A 23,072-nucleotide genomic window follows, 5' to 3' on the forward strand; every position below is an offset into this window, starting at 1 on the left:
ACACAATTAAAAAAACAAAACCTTTAATTGCCGTGACTCGTGAAAACGCAACCAAATCAGAGGTCATCTGCTGATCCCAAATAAACTCACACCAATATGGCATAATCCTGACTTCCAAATTAAAAATAAACCTCTAACATTCAACTCATGGAGGAAATCAGGCATTACACATCACAGATGCTTCTGTGAAGACCATTCACTAATACCACACGAGTCACTGAGACAAAGGTATGATATCGGGGGTAGCAGCTTCCTGCAATACTCACAACTGAAATACTGTCTAAAAGGTAAAATCAACCTATCTAACAGCACACTTCTACCACCTCCACTGATTTATCAACTCAACCAAAAAAACCTTCTCAAAAAAATAATAGACAATTCCACAGTCAAAGTCACTTAGATAACATTTATTACCCATTCTGACATTTGGTCTGAAAAACAGCTGAGCCTCTTGACCATGTCTGCATGCTTGTATGTATTTAGTTTCCGCCACATGATTGGCTGATTAAATATTGGCATTAACAAGTTGGTGTACAGGTCTACCTAATAAATTGCTCGCTGAATGTATCAGCACGCAGTTTAGACCCTGGATAAAATAGTACAGTAAAATGAGGAGTATGAACCTGATGAACATTCATGTAGAGGTTACAGTGTGTATCAGAACCACAGAGTCAGAGACTTGTCCCAAAGCCACTCCAGCGTTGTCTTGGCTGTATGTTCCAGGTCATTGTCGTGCTGAAAGGTGAACCATTGCCCCAGTCTGAGGTTGTGTGCACTTCCACACACTGACCTGCTGTACCTCAAGCAATACAATAAGGTTCCATGAATTTGCGTTTACCAGTTTCATGTGTCAGAGTGAGTGACTGCTGGGTTATTCATGTTCCCTACACTGCTGTATGTCAGAGTGAGTGAGTGCGGGGTTAATCAAGTTCCCTTCATTGTTGTGTATCAGAGTGAATGCTGGGTTAATCCTGTTCCCTACACTGCTGTGTGCCAGAGTGAATGTTGGGTTAATCCTGTTCCCTACACTGCTGTGTGCCAGAGTGAGTGCTGGGTTAATCCTGTTCCCTACACTGGTGAGTGCAGTCAGTGGCATCGACTACTTTTGGGAAACTGAACATGTTGGCCTGTTCACCTGCAGTGTAACGGCACGTATGGGCCTGTCATAGTAACCTTTCCAAAAACGGCGGGCCTGATGGAGCTAAAGGAGGGCTGCCAGATCCCGACCTGTCTGCCAGCTCTCTTTGAAAATGTGTGACCTGCGAGCTGAGATCTGCGAGATGCCACAGATGTTGTTGGGGAAATTCCTTGGAGAGACGTCTTTCAAGCAACCTTTCCTGTTCTTTCACAGCAAGGAGAGCTACAATAATACAAACTTTATTAATACTGCAGCAAAACAAAGCACGGAGAATGCGTCACACCAATGTGAGAATACACTCTAGATTTTAGCAGACAGGGTGTCTATTCTTATACCATTACACATCCTCAGTTATCACATGAATACATTACGGTGAAAGCCAATCATCTTCATACAGTGTTTCAGTACTTTTCCATCACACGTTGTACTCCTGGGCCCACATCTGCCCTTTAAGTCATGTAACATTTGTTTTGCAATTAACACACTGCTACAGCAACTAGAAAGCTTACATTTATCATCCGTCTTTCCTCCTTAGGCTGGTTAGGCTCATTATTTTTATCATAACAAGCACATGAGCGCACCCAACAATGGGAGAGTGTTCCGCTTTATCTCCTGTACGTATGCCTATATGACGTAAGGTGTGGCAGAGCACTCACCCCTCCCTTACATTTTTGCTGGTTATCTGTCACAAGCACATTTTATTCTTTTAAGCAGTTTTCTAACTATATGCATTGTACATATCGGGATACATATATCCTAGGTTACATTATATTTTTCTCCCACAATCCCTCCTTTTATCATATAAATGATAACATGTTCACAGAAAAATACAATTTGCAGTGACTGGCGTGAATCCAAGATGTTTGTTCAGTCACCCGGACTGTGGATGGAGTCGTGAGCAGGATCTGGAATGGCCCACGCCACCTTGGTTCGCACCACCTCTTCTGGAAGTCCTTCACCACCACCCAGTCTCCTGGTTTCAGCTGGTGTCCAGGTTCACCCAGTCTCCTGGTCTCAGCTGGTGTCCAGGTTCACCCAGTCTCCTGGTCTCAGCTGGTGTCCAGGTTCATCTCGTACGGTTGGTTGTGCTGCTTTCACCTGCTTTGAGACAAATCGCAGTGCCTTATTCAATTCCACACAATATTCAACCATACTACTACTGGCAGTATAGGCGTGTTACTTGGGGAACCAAGTTTGTTGTACGTCGCTCTGGATAAGAGCGTCTGCTAAATGCCACGTAATGTAATGGAACCTGTACACGGCACAATAATTCCTTCTTTTAATAGTTCTTCAAACGCTTGCGTAATACCCTCCTCGGCCTCTGGTCGAAGAGGATATTGCCGTTTGCATGGCCTGTAAGATGACTTTGGGGAGACTTCCAGCGGGTTGGCACCTGCCAATAATCCCGCTGATGCTGTATTTGTGGTCCAGAGTTGTTCTGGGGCCTGTGCCAGGAGTGTTTCCCTTTCTGAGGCATTGAGAAACAGGGAGGTGCCTGTCGTAGGGCCTTTCCCTCCTTTTAACAACTGCGGAAAAACAGGTATGTATTCTCTTACTGAGACTCAACGTACCTGAAGGGAGGGTGAATATTGGCCCCACCCTTTGTTTTCCCAATCTGTGGTGTTCTGACACTGAGCCACCCAAGGGCCCAGGTCTTCCCATGCCCAATCAGAATTCTTTTCGATCGAAATGTGTGGAACACTTCCTGGCACACAAAACAGCGATTTTTGCTCCTCTGTCAAATTGACAGAAAATGCGGTAGCTTGTGGCCCCATATAGAGATCTCCTATATACACTTGGCCATCTCCTAGTTTACCCAAGAACCCCCAATCTTCCTGCTCTGTTACCTTCATTGTTACATGCAGTTTGTCTGACGATATTTCATCCCCTGGTGCTTTGCAATATCTCCTTCTCCTGTGTATTGCTTCGTTCTTTAGACCCGCGGCTGCCGGTGGCTGTGACCCCCCATAATATAAATAAATAAATCCATTTATGGGCTTTGTCCCTTGTGTAACAACCATTTCTCCGTTTGTACCAATTATACAAATATTAAAAAGTTGAATCAAATCTCTTCCTAATAGGTTTACTGGACATGTTTTTTGGAAAATAAGAAAGAATGATGGGTAGTGGTGTTTTCGCTAACGGAAGGCAGCGGCTCAGTGAAATTTTCATAAACAGAACTGCCCCCCCCCGCATTTACGGTATTTATGCCTCTTCCAGAGGTGGCTGGCTGCGCAACACCCCGGCCCCAGAATCGACCATGAAGGTCATGTCCTTCCCATTTACATTTAATGTCCAATTTGGTAAATCTCCTGGTTTGCATTTTATCAACAATAATGTGGACTCACCCGTCTGCCGCATGCTCCATCCACCTTTCCCCTCGCACCTTCAATCTTGTTCGTCAAACTGATCAGGATGATTCCTCCCTGTGCCCTGGCCCTGTGGAGCGTGTTGCCATTCTTGCTCGCCTCTTTCGTCCAGTCTTTGGTCTCCTCCGCCCTGCCCTTTGTATTTCCTGGGACAGTCTCGTGCCCAATGTCCTTCTTCTCCGCAGACATAACAAGGGCCGTTTCTGTCACCGCTTCTTCCAGCCCCTCTTCCTCTCCCCCTTCCACGTCCTCGGCCTCTTCCTCTAGCTGGCTGCTGACTCTTCAGCTATTTGAGTTGGAGGTCAGTCACTTGTACCATTTGCATCTGATTTGTTTTTTCTGTCTTTTTCTTTCTTTTCTCTTTCATTATTTTCCGCATGATGTGCATGGCGTCGTAGGTCATCCAGGCAGGCATGCTGCCATCACACAAGAGTCTGTTGTATTGCTGCCCGTAGGCTGGGTCTCAGCCCGTTCATGAAGTGCTGACTGAGATACGACTCGTATGGTGTGTTTTGCACTCCCGGGAATGGTTGGGGCTTCGGCAGTCCTCCATGCAGTTCCATAACACTCTGCAGCCTGTCTTCATATTCTTCCACTGTTTCTTCGGGTGTTTGCACGGTTCTGGCTAGTTTACCTGTATCCAGGTGAGTGGGAAAAACATGTGTGAGAGCTGCCCTCAAAGCCGCAGTCTGTAAGCCATATGGGGATCCTGCTGCTGGGTTATAGATGACGGTAGGGTTGAAAGCAGTCCAGCTCCTGCTCCAGCTCTGTCTCTCACCTTTCCCCACCTGGTGCCCAAATGCATGCGCATGATGCCTTCCAGATCGTTACTGCTTGGTTTAGCATTTAGCATCCATCAATTAGTCATAGAAAGTTTCTCCCCCGGTATGACTTGGGTTCGGCAGTTCCGTGCAGATTGCTCATAGTTTGTCCCTAGTATAGGGTCGGTACACCAATTGTACCTGCCCTGGGGTCCGGACATTCTACCATCGGAAACTGTCCCATTGTCAACTGGGTGCGAGGAGGACCATCAGGTTTAGGTCCGTACCACCCTTCGGGATCACCCTGATATAGTTCTTTGTTCCATTCTCCTTCTGTCTGTAGGTGCGGTGGCGATGGCAGAGTCAGGGCTGGAGCAGGCGGTCTCGTCGGGGTGTTGGGGACCGGGGGCTGGCTGGTGCGGTGAAGGTACGTGAGGAGGTGGACGGGGCACCGGGCAGTCCAGGTCCGGGTCAACCTCGGAATTTTTTAACATGGTTAGTGAGGGATATAAACAGGGTGTGCTTTTCCCACTCGCCCCAACTGAAAAATATGTCTCGCCTGCCTTTCACGCACCTCTTGTTCCCATAACTCAAGTTCCCTTAACTCCTTTTTTTTTTTTTTTTTTACAAAAATGTCTTTTCTTAGAACAACTTTCCATATTCTTTCTAACATCCTCTAACCTCTGTGTTGAAAATGTGCCATTTAAAGGAAACCCATATTCCTGCCAAATTTTTAAACCTTCCACAGCTGGTGGTCCGTGTTGGTTCCACATTATTCTTAGGGGTCCTGTAAATTCATCACAGCCCACATTTAGCTCCTTCCCGCAACTATTCCCCATTTTAACAATTACAGAAAGGTACCAACCTGAAATGAGTCTTAAGGCCTTAAGAGATCTCCGGTCCCGGACCGTTGCGTTCATCAACGCATAGGCACGCCCTACACCTGGTGTAGTGTGCCCAAGTCTCGTTCTCGTTGCTTTGGGGTTGCCACTCAGTCTTTCTCCTTCCTCACTATTCGGATCTCGTATCGCTTTCTCCTCCTGAAGGCGGTCTTCATTTTAGGGATTATCCCTTTCCAGTCCCGGACTGGGGGGACTCAGCCCCTTTTGTGACAGAAACGAGTTAGAGATCCTGCTGACTTCCCGTTTAGAAGAACCCAGTTCTTTACAGCAAGGAGAGCTACAATAATACGAACTTTATTAATACTGCAGCAAAACAAAGCACTGAGAATGCGTCACACCAATGTGAGAATACACTCTAGATTTTAGCAGACAGGGTGTCTGTTCTTATACTATTACACATCCTAAGTTATCACATGAATACATTACGGTGAAAGCCAATCATCTTCATACAGTGTTTCAGTTGGGGAGACCCGGGCATGTTGTCACACTTTTTACACTCTTTTATATATCTTGCGATTTATGGGCTTACCAAATGAAAGAACAAAGTCCCAGGCATATATTTTGTATTCATTTCATTTTCATATCTTGTTTCAGTACATACTTATAGGCATTTAAATAGTGAGTGTAAACACGTGACATGTTGCCCCATGAGCGGGTAAGTTGTCACACTATTTGGGGCAAGACACTGGATGTTGCCGCAAATAAAACATGAATCAATTTAGTTTCGTGTTATTTATTTGTTTTATTCAAATAAAAAATTAAATTCAGCCACAGAAAAAGTTGGATTAATCATTGAACTTAATCATTGATAAATCCTGGAATGTGGCCATTAAATTATTCCCATTGTAAAATAATTTCAAACAAACTGTCAAATAAAACATGTCAAGTATTCAAACTAATTTAGTGTCAGGTCTCAAACTTCACTAGTCCGACTCGTCATCAGAATCACAGTTCTGGCACACATAAACTGCTTTGCCAGGGGTGCACTCTTCATGAGCCCACTGTTTGCATTTCAGACACTGGACCCAAGCCTCTCCTGGACGGCTGTTCTCAAATGGCTCCGTACAAACCAGGCATGGGTACTCATCATCCGATGAAGAGGTATCCAAGGTCTTTCTTTTTACACCTGCCTTCTGCTTTTTTATTGCCATCTGCTTCTTTGGTATTTTCGATTTGGTTGCCCTTCATTTCTTTTGAAAAAGATTCTTTGACCGTCGGGTGCAATTCCTCCTCATTATTTTTTATCATGACAAGCACATGTTCTGGGAGAGTGTTCTGCTTTATCTCCTGCACATATGCCTATATGCGACATATAGTATACATATATAGTCGACTTTGCTAGTCGCACTTGGCTGTGTGTTTTGCTCTGACCAACCAATCAGAGGATGGAAAAATGCTGACATTCGTCATGGCGAGGTTAAAGGTTAAAGAAACAGTCAATCGCTAATATAGTCTAGATTCCATCGGCCAGCACGACTGATTCTGAAGGCCCTGGGCAGATTAGATTGACATGGCAGCACATCGAGGCTGAAATCTGTTTAGACAAAAATCGAACATCCACATACACGTACTGGAAGCAATGCAGCCAAGAGAAACGCTACAAAATGAAGAGAATAGACTGTTGGGAATAAATTAATACAATTACCTGGAACAAAAAATTAGATTTTAGGTTGTAAATGTAGGTCAGTGCTTCTGATAGTGTTTAGGCCAGCAGAGAAGGCCTTGCTGGCCCTGACGGCCCACCACTGACCGGCTCACACGAGCCCGAAAGAAAAAAGAAAACCAACCAACTACCGGATTTTCAGGTGTGTTTGTGGTGGGAGGGACTGTGTTCAGTTCCAGCAGATAATGGTGGCACGCCTTCAGTCATCATCGTGTGCCTTCAGAAATATCTGTCTAAATATGTGTCTCTCTGGTCTGGTCTGGTCTGTCTCTCTGAACCAGGGAGTCCCTCCTTCTCTCTGTCATGCAGTTTCAGAGAAACAATATTGAACAATGAAACAATATTGAAGTTTTGTTTCAGAGAAACAAAACTTAATGCTTATCAATCAACTTATATACACATTGAGCGTACACATTGACTCTTTTGCAAGTGTGCTGACTTTACAATTAAAATATAATACACTCATTGAATATGTAATAACAAAAAAGAAATAACCAAAAAAAATTGTTTAAAACAATTAGTACAGATCATTTATGAGTTCTCCGACACTGCCCAGAGTCGCAAGAGAATCCAGCTTTAAGATTATTTTTGTCAATTATTCCAGGTGGATGGAGCAATGTATCTAAAAGCGGGTGACATTGGCTCAGGCGGTAAGAGCAGTCGGATCCCACTCCCTGGGTGTGTCGAAGTGTCCCTGAGCAAAACACCCAACCCTCCAGATTATGTGAGTTAGGGTGGTAAGACAGATTTGTCCTGAACCACACAGTGAAATCCAGAGAGATCTGAGACACACTAACCAGAACCACACAGCGGAATGTGTAGTTTTTATCAAACATATTCCAGCTGTGGATCAATTGACCTTCTCTTTAAAAAACATGGTGGACCTCTCTATAACAAAAGTCCATGCACCCTGGGAGGTGTGTTATATGAGTTTTATGAGCTGCAGAAAGTCTGCTCTCTCTCTACAGTCCCTGCTCTGCTCAGCCTGGCCTCAGTCCAACACCACTCCTCCTGCAGCTGTGGGCAGAACCAGGGAGTCCCTCCCTCTCTCTGTCACGCAGTTTCAGAGAAAACAATTGGAGGAACAAAATGTAACTCTGCCTTAAATAGTAGAGATCAGGAGAAGGCTGAAGTGAGTCGGGCTGAAGGACTCCTGGAGCGACAGGAGCAGGAGATTGCTGAGCTGAGGAGGAGAGACGCTGAGCTGAAGCACCTTTCACACACAGAGGATCACATCCATTTCCTCCAGGTAACATCACTGGCTCTCTGACAGTCTGTACATGTACACTGTACATACATGGTGAGGTGTGTTCCTCTTTTACAAAGATCTGCTCCTGGTATCTGCACAGGAATCTGTACTGAGACTGTTCTCTGTCTGCCTGTCTGTCTGTCTGTCTGCAGAGCTGTCAGTCTCTCTGTGCACCTCCTGGACCTGGAGACTTACCCAGCATCACTGTCAGTCCACACATCTCTTTTGAGGCTGCGAGGAAATCTGTCTCTGAGCTGAAAGAGCGACTGGAGGACGTCTGCCAAGGGCAACTGCTGAAAATGGCTGAATCAGGTTGTTACATTTGACAGAGCACAATCCTTTTTTAGTTAGTGTAAACCTGAAATCCATTTCAGTGTCAACATTATCCTCCATCCCCACATTTCTCTCTTATCTTCTCTCTCCTTCTTATGCATGCTTCTTTATGTCCCATTCTCTCTCTCTGTGTCCCTGCAGTGAAAGAAGTCCATACTGTAGAGCCCAGGACCAGAGAGGATTTCTTACAGTGTGAGTGCTCGCTCTTAAATGTACTCATTACTTCACTTTAATAAAATCATATCTAATAACTTCTACTCTACGCACAGTTTTTGTGTTTTTGAGCTTTTTTATATCGTCTTGGAGCTTTCGATTTGTGTTCCATATTTATCCAAGTAATACATTTTGGTCAAAGTATGCATATTTTACACTTAAAGTGCTATTTGTCTAAGCTGTTAATCAAATGATTTCCTGCATTCTATATTTTTGCATAATTCTGGGATCACGGTGCTACATGTGAACCTAAGCACAGAGAGCTGACCATTGGGCTGTTGGGTGCTCTGGGTGCAGGGTCAGGGACTTTTTAAAAATATGTAGGTATGTCACAATTTGTGGCCGTTTTGATACTGAAAACCAGGAAGAGAATGCTGAGGTGTGAGAGCCTTTAGAAAGGCCCATAATATTTTGACTGTCCCATTTTCTGTTTGCACTTTTAAGCCTGAGGCTTTCGATGAGGGTGCATTTGTTTGCTATCTAGTAGTGTGTGTCTGTTGAACTAAAGCTTACACACTCAAGCATCAATGAGTAACCATCCACCATTCAGCTGCTCTGTCGCCCTCCAATAAGGGATTGTAATTGGCTCCTCAAGCCGGAACTGTGAGTCTTACTGATCACATCATTGGTGGGCAGAAATCACCCAAATTCTGCTTATAGAGGCAGTCAATGACAACCAGTGCCTGTATTTCTTTGAGTGCATTTCCTCTGAAACGATCATAAACGCACATGCACATGAAACATTATTGAAATCATGCTGTACCCTGATAACATCTGTGGAACGGTGGGCGCTTTAGATGGACCCGTCCTCATATTGAATCTTAACCTTCTCCTCCAGATTACTGTCACCTCACACTGGACCCCAACACAGCAAGTAACTGCCTCTACCTGCCTGAGGGGAACAGAGAGGCTAACCGTTTGAGGGAGCTCCAGTCCTATCCTATCTATCTATCTTTCTAACGATTTGTTGGGTGTTCATTACTTTATCAATAAAATGTGCAAATAATTTATTACGTCCTGGTTTTTGTGTCTAGTTAGAAAGAGAACCTGATTGGTGAGGGGTATCAGGTAAGATAAACTGAACCTCACATAAACCTCCCAAATACTTGCCTGCTTTACCTGGGTATGTACGCCTGCTTTACCGGGGTAAATACCCTGCTTTACCTGGGTAAATACCCAGACTGTGGTATAATTCTTTAATGTGCAAGGCACTTACACATGTTCGGTGAAGCGGATGTTATAGAGGAGTGATCGGGGAAGTGATTTAGGACAGTCTTGCTCGCTGAGTGGAAGACATAAAGACTTTAGCTAAATGCTAAACGTGCCGTTTGTCACGTTACCCTGTCGCGAGCTACGGACCCCTTGCCGAGCTCAGACCTCACGTTCCCACGAGCAGTACCTCACCATGAGGTGTCTCGGGGACAAACTCTCTTTTCCTTTAAGTACTTTCGAACGTCCTGGAGAACTGGTAAGTTCTACTGAACTTCCAGCCCAGTCTCGACGTGAAGTGGTGTGATGAAACGCTGTTATATGATTTCCTGTATTCACTGTATTCCTCTAAAAGACCCTTTCTCAGATATGATTATAGTCAGATATACTTTATTATAATCAAAAGAATAGAGTTATACAGCTGACAGGTTAAATATCATCTTTCAGTTTGCTAATCTCATACATTGCTTTATATTCTTTTAACCGTATACCGGTGCATTTACTTGATTCACATAAGGTTCATATAACCCCTTTTGCTCTTTCTAATTCACCTCTCCACCAGATATTAATATCAAGATACACCCTTCAAATATCCATCCTCTTTGGCCTTTACCTTATCCTATAGCTCCCCCTTCAGGGATATAAATGTAACTATTCCTAGAATATTATGGGCACAAACACCCTAATCTTTCTACTTTATTCCTACCTTATATAGTATCTTACTGAAAAATAACAATGCATTCCTGCCTAACCCCTCTTCTGTCAATCTCTCATCAGGCGGGCCTAGGGCCGGGTTCTCGACAACCCCTCGAGTCCGCACTTGTTCCCTCCTTCCTTTTGGAAAGCAACCCTAACTTATTTTCCCAGTTTTTTGCCAGCATATTTAACTTATTTTCTTCTTTTTAGCAGAGCACAATCTTCTGCCAATGTGCACCTCTTCAGCCAAAACACAAAACATATTTTTTTAACTTTGTTGAGAGTTTTACCAGTGGGGAGGTTACTAATAGGCCAGAAGGCATACTCAATACTCAGAATGTCTTAACCAATATTGAGATAGTTGAAAATCAAGGTATGTTTTGAAACAGCTGGTAGCAGGTAACTTCCCTTCCCCCAGACTCCCCTTGTCTCTCCTCCCATATCGCTGCTCATACCACATAGAACACTGCACAACTACAACTATTGAGGCCTGAACATAAAATATTCAGGACATTTCAACATGGCAATGAATGAACTGAAAGAGAAGGCACACAGGGAATTCTATGCCAAAAACAAAAAGATCAGCATTGAAATCCCAATTAGAAGTTGGCTAAAAATATTTGAATCTGTAATTGAACCAATTGCCCTATATGGCAGTGAAGTGTGGGGTTCACTTTCAAAGCAAGATTTTGCTTTGTAAGGACATCTTACAAGTAAAACGAAAAACGGCAAACAATGCATGCAGGGCAGAATTAGGCCAATATCCATTATTAATCAAAATACAAAAGAGGGCAATACCATTTTGGAAACATTTAAAAAACAGCGACCCCCACTCATACCATTACAAAGCTTGCAATGCCAAGAGCTGAGCCCAGAGAAGAGTCCCCTCAACTAGCTGGTCCTGAAGTCCTGGTCAGTTCACGAACCCCCACTAACACCATCCAGCCTCAGGACAGCTCCATACCAAATTAACCAATTAGAATCAACCAAATTATGAAGCAACAAAATCTAAATTACTTTACTTACTGGAATATTCAAACACAAAATCAAAATAAATTATAATGATATCTGGCCCTAAAAAGACAATACACTGTGGCAGATTATCTGACACAGTGAAGAAATATAAACTCAGGAAAACTTTGACAAAGTACAGACTCGACCAGGCTCCACCGGCAGACCAGGCTGTCCAGAGAAGAGAGGCTGTGGTCGAACTCTGTCGCCTATCTCGAGACAAACCCCCCTTCGTATTGATGAAGATGACGGGCGACGATGACGTTGAGGCGTACCTCCATGTGTTTGATTGCACAGCTCAACGTGAAGAATGGCCGCCGGCAGACTGGGCGGCCATACTAGCCCCCTTCTTGACAGGGGAGGCCCAACAGGCCTACTGGGATATGGCCATGGCTGACACCACCGACTACCTCCAGTTGAGGAGAGCCATCCTGGCCCGATATGGGTTCAGCCTACCCGCACGAGCCCAGCGATACCACGAATGGTCCTATGACGCCTCCCAGCCTGCCCAGTCCCAAATCGCCATCCTGACCCGCCTGACCAGGAGCTGGCTGGCCGAGGGAGAGGGGCCACCCCTGGTGGAGAGGGTGGTGTTGGACCGATGCACCCGCGCCCTACCGAAGGACGCCAAACAATACATAGCCCAGGTGGGACCCGCCTCTGTAGAACTCCTAGTGGGCCTCCTCGAAAATCATCAGATAACCCAGAAAGTGGAGATGCTACAACTGCGGAGAGGAGAGGTATCTAGTCAGGAACTGCCCTGGGAAGGAGGTGTCCAGGCCCACCGCCAGTGGTGCGAGCAGCCCAGCGCACCCCTGCCTGTACCTGACCACCTGCTGGGCGCACCAGAGTACAGAGGCCCCAGATTCCAGTACGAGTCGGAGGCTGGGACACTGAAGCAGTGCTCGACTCGGGCAGCGCCATCACCCCGCTGTGACCAGACTTTGCTGGAGAAAAGAGGGGTGAAGAGGTGGCTGTGGCGTGTATCCATGGGGACACCAGGAAATACCCCACGGTGTGGGTGGACCTAATCACCCCACGGGGGACACACTCGGTAAGAGCAGGGGGTGGTACCAAATCTGCCCGTACCTGTGTTAATGGGAAGAGACCGCCCGTTGTTCCAGACCTACTGGGAGGAGGGGCCCCGGTCTCCGAACGAGACAGGGCCATGACGGCCCCGACAGGCTGCCCGCCGCACCCCCCAACCCTGTATCTAATATAGAAATATCCTGCATTGTGCAGGAAAACTGTCTAGGCCAGGGGTCGGCAACCCTGGTCCTGGAGAGCCGCAGGGTGTGCTGGTTTTTGTTGTTACTCAGCACTTAATTGCTCAATTAAAGCAGTCGATTAGTTAACTGGCCTCACCTTGTTTTTTGGGTATGAATCAGTTGCTGGCGTTAAGGCGAAAACAAAAACCAGCAAACCCTGCGGCTCTCCAGGACCAGGGTTGCCGACCCCTGGCCTAGGCCAATCAAGAGCTTTTTCTGAAAGTAAACTTATTATATTTTTAAACCTCCAGAAAGTTAAAACATCCTTAATTTTTATTGTTTTGGTGGATTTTGTGACATCTGTGGTGACTGGCTGTCACAACAGGTTGTTTTCACACTCCAAATACTCCAAATATGATTCAAATTCCATTCAACACAATGACTAAGAGCACATTGAAAAGATTGCCTGGAGACAACTAACAATGTTGTCTGATACGATAATATTGAGTAACATATGAACTTGTTTTAAAGACACTTTTAACAAAATTGAAAATAAATTATTTTGGATTTGGGAGCTTCCTACACATTTGTAATGCAAGTTCTTGTGTTCAAAGATAAGGACAAGGGCCTATTTGATTATATATATATATTTATATATATATATTTTTTTTTGATGCACAAACATTCTGGTAAGATTTCATCTCTTTTTAAGATAGGCTTTGACTTCTTTTTAAATAATCATGTGTTGTCTCTGCATGTTTTGCATGATTCATTTTCAGTAAAAAACCTTCATACTGGGCCTTTTAATTGTGTCTGCTGTTCTGATTATTTTTTTGATTAATAATGTAATAATGCTGTGAAATCCGAGGTTAATGAACATTTCACAATTTCTCAAACTTCCTGTGAGTAAGGAGCTTTGGGTTTCCAGGTCACTGATTGGTCAGGGCTGGAGTCCAGAGATTTGATTGGTCAGGGCTGGGGCGCTGAGATGTGATTGGCCAGGGTTGGACGAGACAGTGCACTTTCAGTCCTCACCAGCAGATGGTGCCAGAGGTCCTTTGTGAAGAAAGAATATACAAGATATTCCATATCAACGTTTTTAGCCCTGATATTTCCTGCTACTTCAGCATTTTGTATTGTATGTTGAATGCTATAGTTATAGTTATAGTAAACTATCCACACGAGAGAAACCCAAAGACCATGGAGGGTTATCAGCCCCAAAATTCAGAGTCTGTCATCTCACCACCCATCTTCAACACATTAATAATTGCCTACAGGGAGACCAACAAAAACAACACCCATGGCTGGACATTGAACAATATGAATGCCAGGAACTATCACTACACCCATTTAGAAAAAAAAAACAAAAAACTTTAATTGCCATGACTGATAGCTTGCTCAACTGCCGCTCAGCCATACACAACCAACTTTGATCGGCTTAACAATCGCTAAGAAAATCTTTCTGTGCGACTGGAAAAACAGACACAACCTCTCCACAGATGGCTCCACCTATTATCAGAACACATTACATTGGAAAGACTGAAGGCAATGAAAAACCATCAAGTTGACCTCTTGTATAATCACTGGGCCCCATTCATCAGTTCTACACCCCTACCAGTACATGATGATATACACTACATTATTCACTAACCCACTCACCCATCCAGTCACCTGTAAGAATGCCCAAAAATAACAAACACCATCCAGCTGGTGAATCCCTCTATCCACAGTCCAACTGCAGATGAAAACTCCACTATAGCCTGGTATTCCTCCTGAAGACAACCCATAACTTTCTGTGCTCTTCCTTGTGGGAGGAACCTCAAAGACCACGATAATAACACTATTATTCATTGTGTTTCATGATAAAATGACTATTGCTGCTATTATTAAGTGCGCCCCATTGAAATTGCATCACGCAATTTCTGCAGATTTCTCAGCTCTCAGCTGTTGTGCATGAAAATTTTAGGAGATCAGCAGTTACAGAAATATTCCAACCAAACCAACTGTGATCTCAGTGGTTGAAATCACTGAGATCACATTTTTTCCCCATTATGAAGGTTGATAGATAATTGCATGAATATGGTTACAGGTGTTCCTAATAAAGTGCATGGGCTTCTGTGTAGCGTCTCACACACACAAGCGACTGTGCAGTGGGAGAGTCTCTCATCCCACAGGAGCCACACAAGAGCCACACAGGGGGAGAGACTCTGATCACACAGGGGCCACACAGGGGGAGAGACTCTGAGCCCATAGGGGCCACAGAGGGGGAGAGACTCTGACCCACAGGGGCCACACAGGGGGAGAGACTAATCCACAGGGGCCACACAGGGGGAGACACTGACCCACAGGGGCCACACAGGGGGAGAGACTCTGATCCCACAGGGGCCACACAGGGAGAGAGACTCTGATCCCACAGGGGCCACACAGAGGGGAGATACTCTGAGCCACAGGGGCCACACAGGGGCCACACAAGGGGAGAGACTCTGACCCACGGGGGCCACACAGGGGGGAGAGACTCTGACCCACAGGGGCCACACAGGGGGAGAGACTCTGATCCCACAGGGGCCACACAGGGGGAGAGACTCTGACCCACTTGGGCCACACAGAGGGGAGATACTCTGAGCCACAGGGGCCACACAGGGGCCACACAAGGGGAGAGACTCTGACCCACGGGGGCCACACAGGGGGGAGAGACTCTGACCCACAGGGGCCACACAGGGGCCACACAGGGGGAGAGACTCTGATCCCACAGGGGCCACACAGGGGCCACACAGGGGGAGAGACTCTGATCCCACAGCGGCCACACAGGGGGAGAGACTCTGATCCCACAGGAGCCACACAGGGGCCACACAGGGGGGAGAGACTCTGACCCACAGGGGCCACACAGGGGGAGAGACTCTGATCCCACAGGGGCCACACAGGGGCCACACAGGGGGAGAGACTCTGACCCTCTGATCCTCACACGCACACACACACTGTGGTATCAGGAAGGCAGATTGCCCCTGGTGGACTACACCCAGGTAGGTTTTTATTATGTAGACTTAGAACGCAGAACTGCCGCTCACTGGAGCTTTTTTGTTTTTTGCACATTCCCCTGTAAACTCTAGACACTGTTCTGCATGAAAATCTCAGGAGATTGGCCGTTCCTGAGATACTCAAACCACGCTGTCTGGCACCAACAATCATTCCACAGTCAAAGTCACTTAGATGACATTTATTACCCTTTCTGACATTTGATCTGAAAAACAGCTGAGCCTCTTGACCACATCTGCATGCTTGTATGTATTTAGTTGCTGCCACATGATTGGCTGATTAAATATTGGCATTAACAAGTTGATGTACAGGTCTGCCTAATAAATTGCTCGCTGAATGTAATCAGCTCACAGTGTAGACACTGGATAGCATAGCACAGTAAAATGAGAAGTGTGAACCTGATAAATATTCATGTAGAGGTTACTGTATCAGAAACACAGAGTTAAATACACTGTAGAAACCAGTGGGATAGACATTTTATTTTCGCCATTTTCTTTTGTTAAAATCTCATAGCTTGTGGTCTTCCCTGTTCAAAGTTCCAGTGAAGAGTTGCTGGGATTCTAAGCTGGTTTAAGATGGTTTTAGCTGGTCGTACTGGTGTTGGTCAGAGCTGGTCTCCAGCTGGTAGAGTAAACTGATGGCCAAGCTGGTGGACTAGCTGACTATACCGGCTGGTGTGCTGGTGTCCAGCTGCTTGAGCTGCTAAAAGCTCTGTAAACGAGGCCTAAAACAGATCGACCAGCGTAGGCTGGTGTAAGAGGCATTTTCCACTGGGCAGTGAAGGCTGTGACTTTGCAGTTTGACTTTTGCAGGACTCTGGTCTCGACAGAATAAAGACATCTTCTTTCATTTTTAAAGTTTGTTTTATTTTGGAAACAACAAATCCCACACTCCCCCACCATCCCCTGTTCCTCTCCAGTCCCAGTAGAAACCAGCCTCATGTACATCAGCACTGGCATGTGATGGGTTTATCATAGATTTCACATAATCACCGGGCGGTCTGTAGCGTAGTGGTTAAGGTAAATGACTGGGACCCACAAGGTCGGTGGTTCTAATCCCAGAGTAGCCACAATAAGATCACAACCGTTGGGCCCTTGAGCAAGGCCCTTAAACCTGCATTGCTCCAGGGGAGGATTGTCTCCTGCTTAGTCTCATCAACTGTACGTCACTCTGGATAAGAGCGTCTGCCAAATGCCAATAATGTCATGTAATCAGCAATTCATGAACATTGAGCATTCATAAGCATTCATGGCCAGAAATACATTCATACCCATCAGTGTTTGGTTCATAATGCAATCAGTTGTTCCGAAGGCTACTCAGACTGTTCATAGACTTATAACAAGAATAATAAATGAAACTAGAAAAAATTCCAGGGAAATTTTAAGTGTGCTGCTGCTGGTGCCCATCCCTCACACAAACGCAGATGTAACCCACAATTTGGTCCTCGCAAAAATGGAGAACCTCATCTATACACTTGTGTGTGTGTGTGTGTGTATTTGCCCTTATGATAAGTTCATAGGCCACACACACACACACACACACACACATACAGATCTAAAACAAAATTTGGTCCTCACAAAAATAGACATCCTCATCTATACACATGTTCTAGGCAGTTGCTAGGGTGTTCTGGGCGGTTGCTAAGGTGTTCTGGGCGGTTGCTAGGGTGTTCTGGGTGGTTGCTAGGGTGGTCTGGGCAGTATAAGGGTACAATTCCCAAGGTGGCGTTGTCTGGCTAAGTATGGGTTGCTCAACCACACCCACCCTCCTGTTACAGTTAGCACAACCATTAAGACATGGGCATAGAAATAAAACGGTTAAAAACCTCGGTATTTTCATATAATGTGGACAGGATGGAGTCAGTCAGCTGGCTAGTTTGTTAGTCAGTCAGCTAACTAGCTAGTTAGTTAGCCAGTCAGCTGTGTGTGGACAGGATGGAGTCAGTCAGTTAGCTAGTTATTTAGTTAATTATTCTTATTAATTACTTAGTTAGACGTGTTAGGCAGAGGCAGAACATACATACAGTTCAACAGCATCACAAACTACAGATAACAAACAACCAAATCAACACCTCTCTAAAGTAATAAAAACTTTATAGAATATTACACTGCATTAGTTTTGGTAAATATAAATTACAGTGACAGTTCACTAATCAGCTGAGCTTAGTTAGCCAGTCAGCTGACTAGTTAGCCAGTCAGCTAGCTAGTTAGTTAGTTAGTCAGTCAGCTAACTAGTTAGCCAGTCAGCTAGCTAGTTAGTTAGTCAGTCAGTCAGCTAACTTGTTAGTTTGTTAATCAGTTAGTAACAGTCACTTAGTTAATCAGTTAGTCAGACCGTCAGTTAGTTAGTTAAGCTAGCTAGCGCCGAAGCTAACGCTAACTAGCGCGACGAAGCTAACGCAAGCTAGCGCCGAAGCTAACGCAAGCTAGCGCAACGAAGCTAACGAAAGCTAGCACCGAAGCTAACGTCAAACAAATCGCTGTATCTTGAAAACTATAACTCACATTAAAAAAAAAATCATTTTGAGTGAACCGAGACTTCAGTGGCGAGATCGATCTATGAGATGTGTCGGTAGGATTTAGAATGCAGGAGTTGTGGCAGTTTAAAAATCGCCATATTTTATTTATTTTACTCTGCAGTTTACCACTCAGATAACATGGGAAGCTAGCCAAGGCTAGCGCTAGCTTCGGCTACTTCCGGTTCTATTCCGGTCACAGGCTGTGAATGCTGCGGTTAAAACGAGTGATACATCAGTGCTTCTGGCAGATTTGACAGAGCTATAAATGCATTGGCAGATAAAGCATGCAGGGCCTACTATACCATCAGAAGATCACTGAACAAATTCCATCCACCAATTAAAATTTGGCTTACAATTTTCAGCTGTGTAATTGAACCCATTCTTCTCTATGGGAGTGAGGTGTGGGGCCCATTACTTAACCAGAAACCTGCATCTTGGGACAAAACTCCCATAGAAAAACTTCATCTTGAATTCTGTAAAGACATCCTTAAGGTCCATAGAAATAACCCAAACCATGCATGCAGAGCAGAGCTGGGTAAATTCCCTCTGTCCCTCCCCATGATCAAAAGGGCTATTAACTTCCAGGCTCATCTAGCCCAGGCTGATCCTGAATCATACCAGCACAGAGCATTCATGAGTAACTGCCTCCGCCCCGAGACAGACCCCCTGAAACATATAAAAGAAACCTACCATCTTCAAAACAACACCCTCCATACTCTTTCAAAAACACAACTAAAAATAATAGATAACAAAAACAAAAATGAATACAATGAAAATTGGCTGACTGAAATAAACAACTCCAACAAATTAGAATGTTATCGGTCATTGAATAGAAAATACACCTTAGTACAGTACCTTGTTAATATAAAAAACCCCAAACAGAGACGCACCTTAAGAATGTACAGACTCAGTGACCATAGCCTGGAAATAAAGACGGGACGCCATAGGAAGGAATGGAAGCCCAGAGAGGAGAGAACATGTAAACACTGTGGATCCGGAGAAATAGAAACTGAATCTCACTTTCTCCTCTCCTGCCCCATATATGCAACTCTAAGGGAGGCTTTCCTAGGGAAAGTTAAAACCAGCATCACATCATATGACAGCAAAACATATGATGAACGATTAAGCATATGTCTGGGAGAAGCACCAGAACTTATAGAGTTGTCTGCACAATATGTGAGCGCTTGCCACGAGCTAAGAGAAAAGAAAATTAACACTGTAACACTGTAACATAGTCCCATAATCCGTTCACGTATTTATTATATAATTAACATAATAACCTCTCACCATCACTTACTAAATATACGTTGTTGTTGTTGTTTTTATTTTTTATTTAGCTGTTGTTGTTGTTGATGGTTGATGTTGCTGTTTGACCACTTTTTCTTTATTTATTTATTTATTTATTTATTTTTCATTATTTATTTATTTATTGTAACAATTATTGTATATTGTACTGCTTTGGCAACAACGGTTTATTACAATTCATGCCAATAAAGCCATTTGAATTTGAATTTGAATTTGAATTTGAGAGAGAGAGAGAGGGGGGGGATGGGCGGTTGAGTGAGCTGAGTGTGCTGGGCTCGTGCATGTTCTGTGTGTGTGTGAGTCTCTGTCGGTTAGAGATGTAGGAACTAACTTTTTTTTCTGACATGCTCGGGTTTAAACGCTTCTCTTTCCAAAACTATACGTCATATCTCTTAGATATTTGAATGTGAGTGACAGGGTGAAAACATGAACAGTTTTGTTGAAGGAGTAGCGGCAGTTTGTGTGTACAACTTTGTGTAAATGTTTAACTGCTTACGGCCTGAATGCTAGTGGTGAAGCTAACTGGCGCTGGTGCCGAACAAATCCATGTATCTTCAAAAGTATAAGTCAGATCTAATTTATTTTTTTATTTTGAGCGACCCAAGACTTCAATGGCGATTCCGATCTATGAGATGTGTCTGTAGGATTTGAAATGCAGGAGCGGTGACAGTTTATAAATCACCATATTGTGCCTACTTTACGTGGCAGTTGACGCTTCAGATAACATTGGAGTCAATGAGAGCTGGATCCGGCACTCTCTGCACTTTTGGGGCGATTTATTAAAAAACCGTGAGTCCTATCTCAATGGAAGTAACATTGAATGAGAGAGGACAAGTTTCTCTACATTTTGATGTATAAATTGTTGTTGTAGAGTAGAACCTGTGGGAGTAAGATGAGAATGTCTTGAATATTTTTGATAAAATTTAGAAGGGCTGAATGCTAGAGTGGGTGATGTCACCGCACTCTAAAGCCACGCTGAAAATCTGAAAATCTCAAAAATTTCATAAAACATAAACTGTGATTTTGTAAAAACCGTAGAAGATATCAAAAAGTGTCTTTAAACCAACACAGTTCAAAGTCTTGTGACCCGTTTAAACCTTTAATCACGTTTCTGCGACAAAGTATGACGAAGTGGTGTGGCTCCAAAGAGGGGTGGGTTTGATCAATTTGTGAGATTTTTTTTTACGAATTCTCATTCATTCCTATGGGCAAAAATCGGTCGGTTTTTCGGATTTTGGAAGAAAACGAGATGTCGCAGACTTGAGAAAAGTCTTTCCCATCTTTTCCGGTCGTTTTGATATATATCTTGCCTGGGATTTCTCAAAGCTGTGGGAGGAGTAGCATGCCGAACTTTTGAAGGAAGAAAATTAAATAAAATTAAAATTAAATAAAATTATGAAGTATGGCTGAGAATATTAAGGTGTGTGCTTTTGCACTACAAAGCTCTGCTTTTTGCCACAGTGCTGCAGGACCCAGCAGCATCTCCGGGGAGACAAGTGGGCGTGTCCCCACTGACTCCGCCCTACAGACACAGAGAGACCTCGTCAGATCCATTGAAAGCGTGACCACTGAACTGAAACACATTGGAAATGTTCTATGCCAGATAAGTTCCACATTAAAAGAGCTAGTTAAAACGTACACTGTTGTTGTGTGATGGCTGATTTCAGAGACATCCATTGCCTTACATCAGGGGTGTCCAATCTTATCCAGAAAGGGCCGGTGTGTGTGCAGGTTGTTGTTTTAGCACAGGACTAAGACAGCTGATTCTACTCATCAAGGTCTTGATTAAAGACCATGATTAGTTCATTAGTATAATCAGGTGTGTTACTGTTGGGTTAAAACAAAAACCGGCACCCACGCCGGCCCTTTTAGGATAAGATTGGACACCACTGCCTTACATTATATTTATTTGGCAGACATTTATCCAGAGGAAAGTACTGCGAGTGCATACCCAAGGACAATTCCCATGGACTCAGCTATCCATAGCCATGAACATCCAGTCTAGTTCATAAGGTAAGCGTAGGCCAAGTCCATCAAGCTTTCGCATGTCATAAACTAGATGCGGCGTGATTACTGGAGATATGATAAAGAGCAACAACATCAAGACAGCTAAACAAGTGCAACATGGAAGAGCTAGAAGATCAAGATAAGAGTGATATTACATTGGCTGTAACCCTGCAGAGGTGTGAGTGCTGGGTTAATCCTGTTCCCTACACTGCTGTTTGTCAGAATGAGTGCTGGGTTGATGTTTCCCCCTACACTGCAATGTGTCAGTGTGTGAGTGCTGGGTTACTCCTGTTCCCTACACTGCTGTGTGTCAGTGTGTGAGTGCTGGGTTAATCCTGTTCCCTACACTGTTGTGTGTCAGTGAGTGAGTGCTGGGTTAATCCTGTTCCCTACACTGCTGTTTGTCAGAATGAGTGCTGGGTTGATGTTTCCCCCTACACTGCAGTGTGTCAGTGAGTGAGTGCTGGGTTAATCCTGTACACTGCAGTGTGTTTGAGGGAGTACTGGGTTAATCCTATTCCCTACACTGCAGTGTGTCAGAGTGAGTGAGTGCTGGGTTAATCCTGTTCCCTACACTGCTGTGTGCCAGAGTGAGTGCTGGGTTAATCCTGTTCCCTACACTGCTGTGTGCCAGAGTGAGTGCTGGGTTAATCCTGTTCCCTACACTGGTGAGTGCAGTCAGTGGCACCGACTACTTTTGGGAAACTGAACATTGCTGCTATTTGGGCGTTGATGTTGGCCGGTTCACCTGCAGTGTAACGGCACGTATGGGCCTGTCATAGTAACCTGTCAAAAAACGGCGGGCCTGATGGAGCTAAAGGAGGGCTGCCAGATCCTGACCTGTCTGCCAGCTCTCTTTGAAAAGAGCTGGGGCTCGTTTCACAAAATGTGTGACCTGCGAGCTGAGATCTGCGAGATGCCATAGATGTCTGCTGCTCTTTTTGGAGCGTCTCATGTAGAATCGCAAATGCAAGCCATGAACACAGGTGGCAAGCGTGTTCACCTAGGCCAGGGGTCGGCAACCCTGGTCCTGGAGAGCCGCAGGGTGTGCTGGCTTTCGTCTCCACCTTAAAATAAGCAACCGATTCAGACCCAAGAAACCAGGTGAGGTGAGAACTGTGCAATCAACGGCTTTCATTGATCAATTAATGCCAAGTAACAACGAAAGCCAGCACACCCTGCGGCTATCCAGGACCAGGGTTGCCGACCCCTGACCTAGCCAATCCGTTAATCAGCCTGATGGGCGGCCTGTAGCGTAATGGTTAAGGTAAATGACTGGAACACACAAGGTCGGTGGTTCTAATCCCGGTGGTAGCCACAATAAGATCCGCACAGCCGTTGGGCCCTTGAGCAAGGCCCTTAACCCAGCATTGCTCCAGGGGAGGATTGTCTCCTGCTTAGTCTAATCAGCTGTACATCGCTCTGGAAAAGAGTGTCTGCCAAAATGCCAATAATGT

General features: G+C 44.7%; 1 long non-coding RNA gene across 1 annotated transcript; it reads right to left on the reverse strand.

The window, feature by feature from the left end:
- Window positions 1-392: 392 nt before the first annotated feature.
- LOC133126387 (uncharacterized) lies at window positions 393-3,094 on the reverse strand. The gene is made up of 2 exons (XR_009708531.1): window positions 2,986-3,094; window positions 393-2,239 (listed from the first exon to the last, which is right to left on the reverse strand). It is a non-coding gene; the product is annotated as an uncharacterized LOC133126387 (long non-coding RNA).
- Window positions 3,095-23,072: the final 19,978 nt, after the last annotated feature.

The sequence above is a fragment of the Conger conger genome, chromosome 4, assembly GCF_963514075.1.
Source record: "Conger conger chromosome 4, fConCon1.1, whole genome shotgun sequence".
NCBI lineage: Eukaryota > Metazoa > Chordata > Actinopteri > Anguilliformes > Congridae > Conger > Conger conger.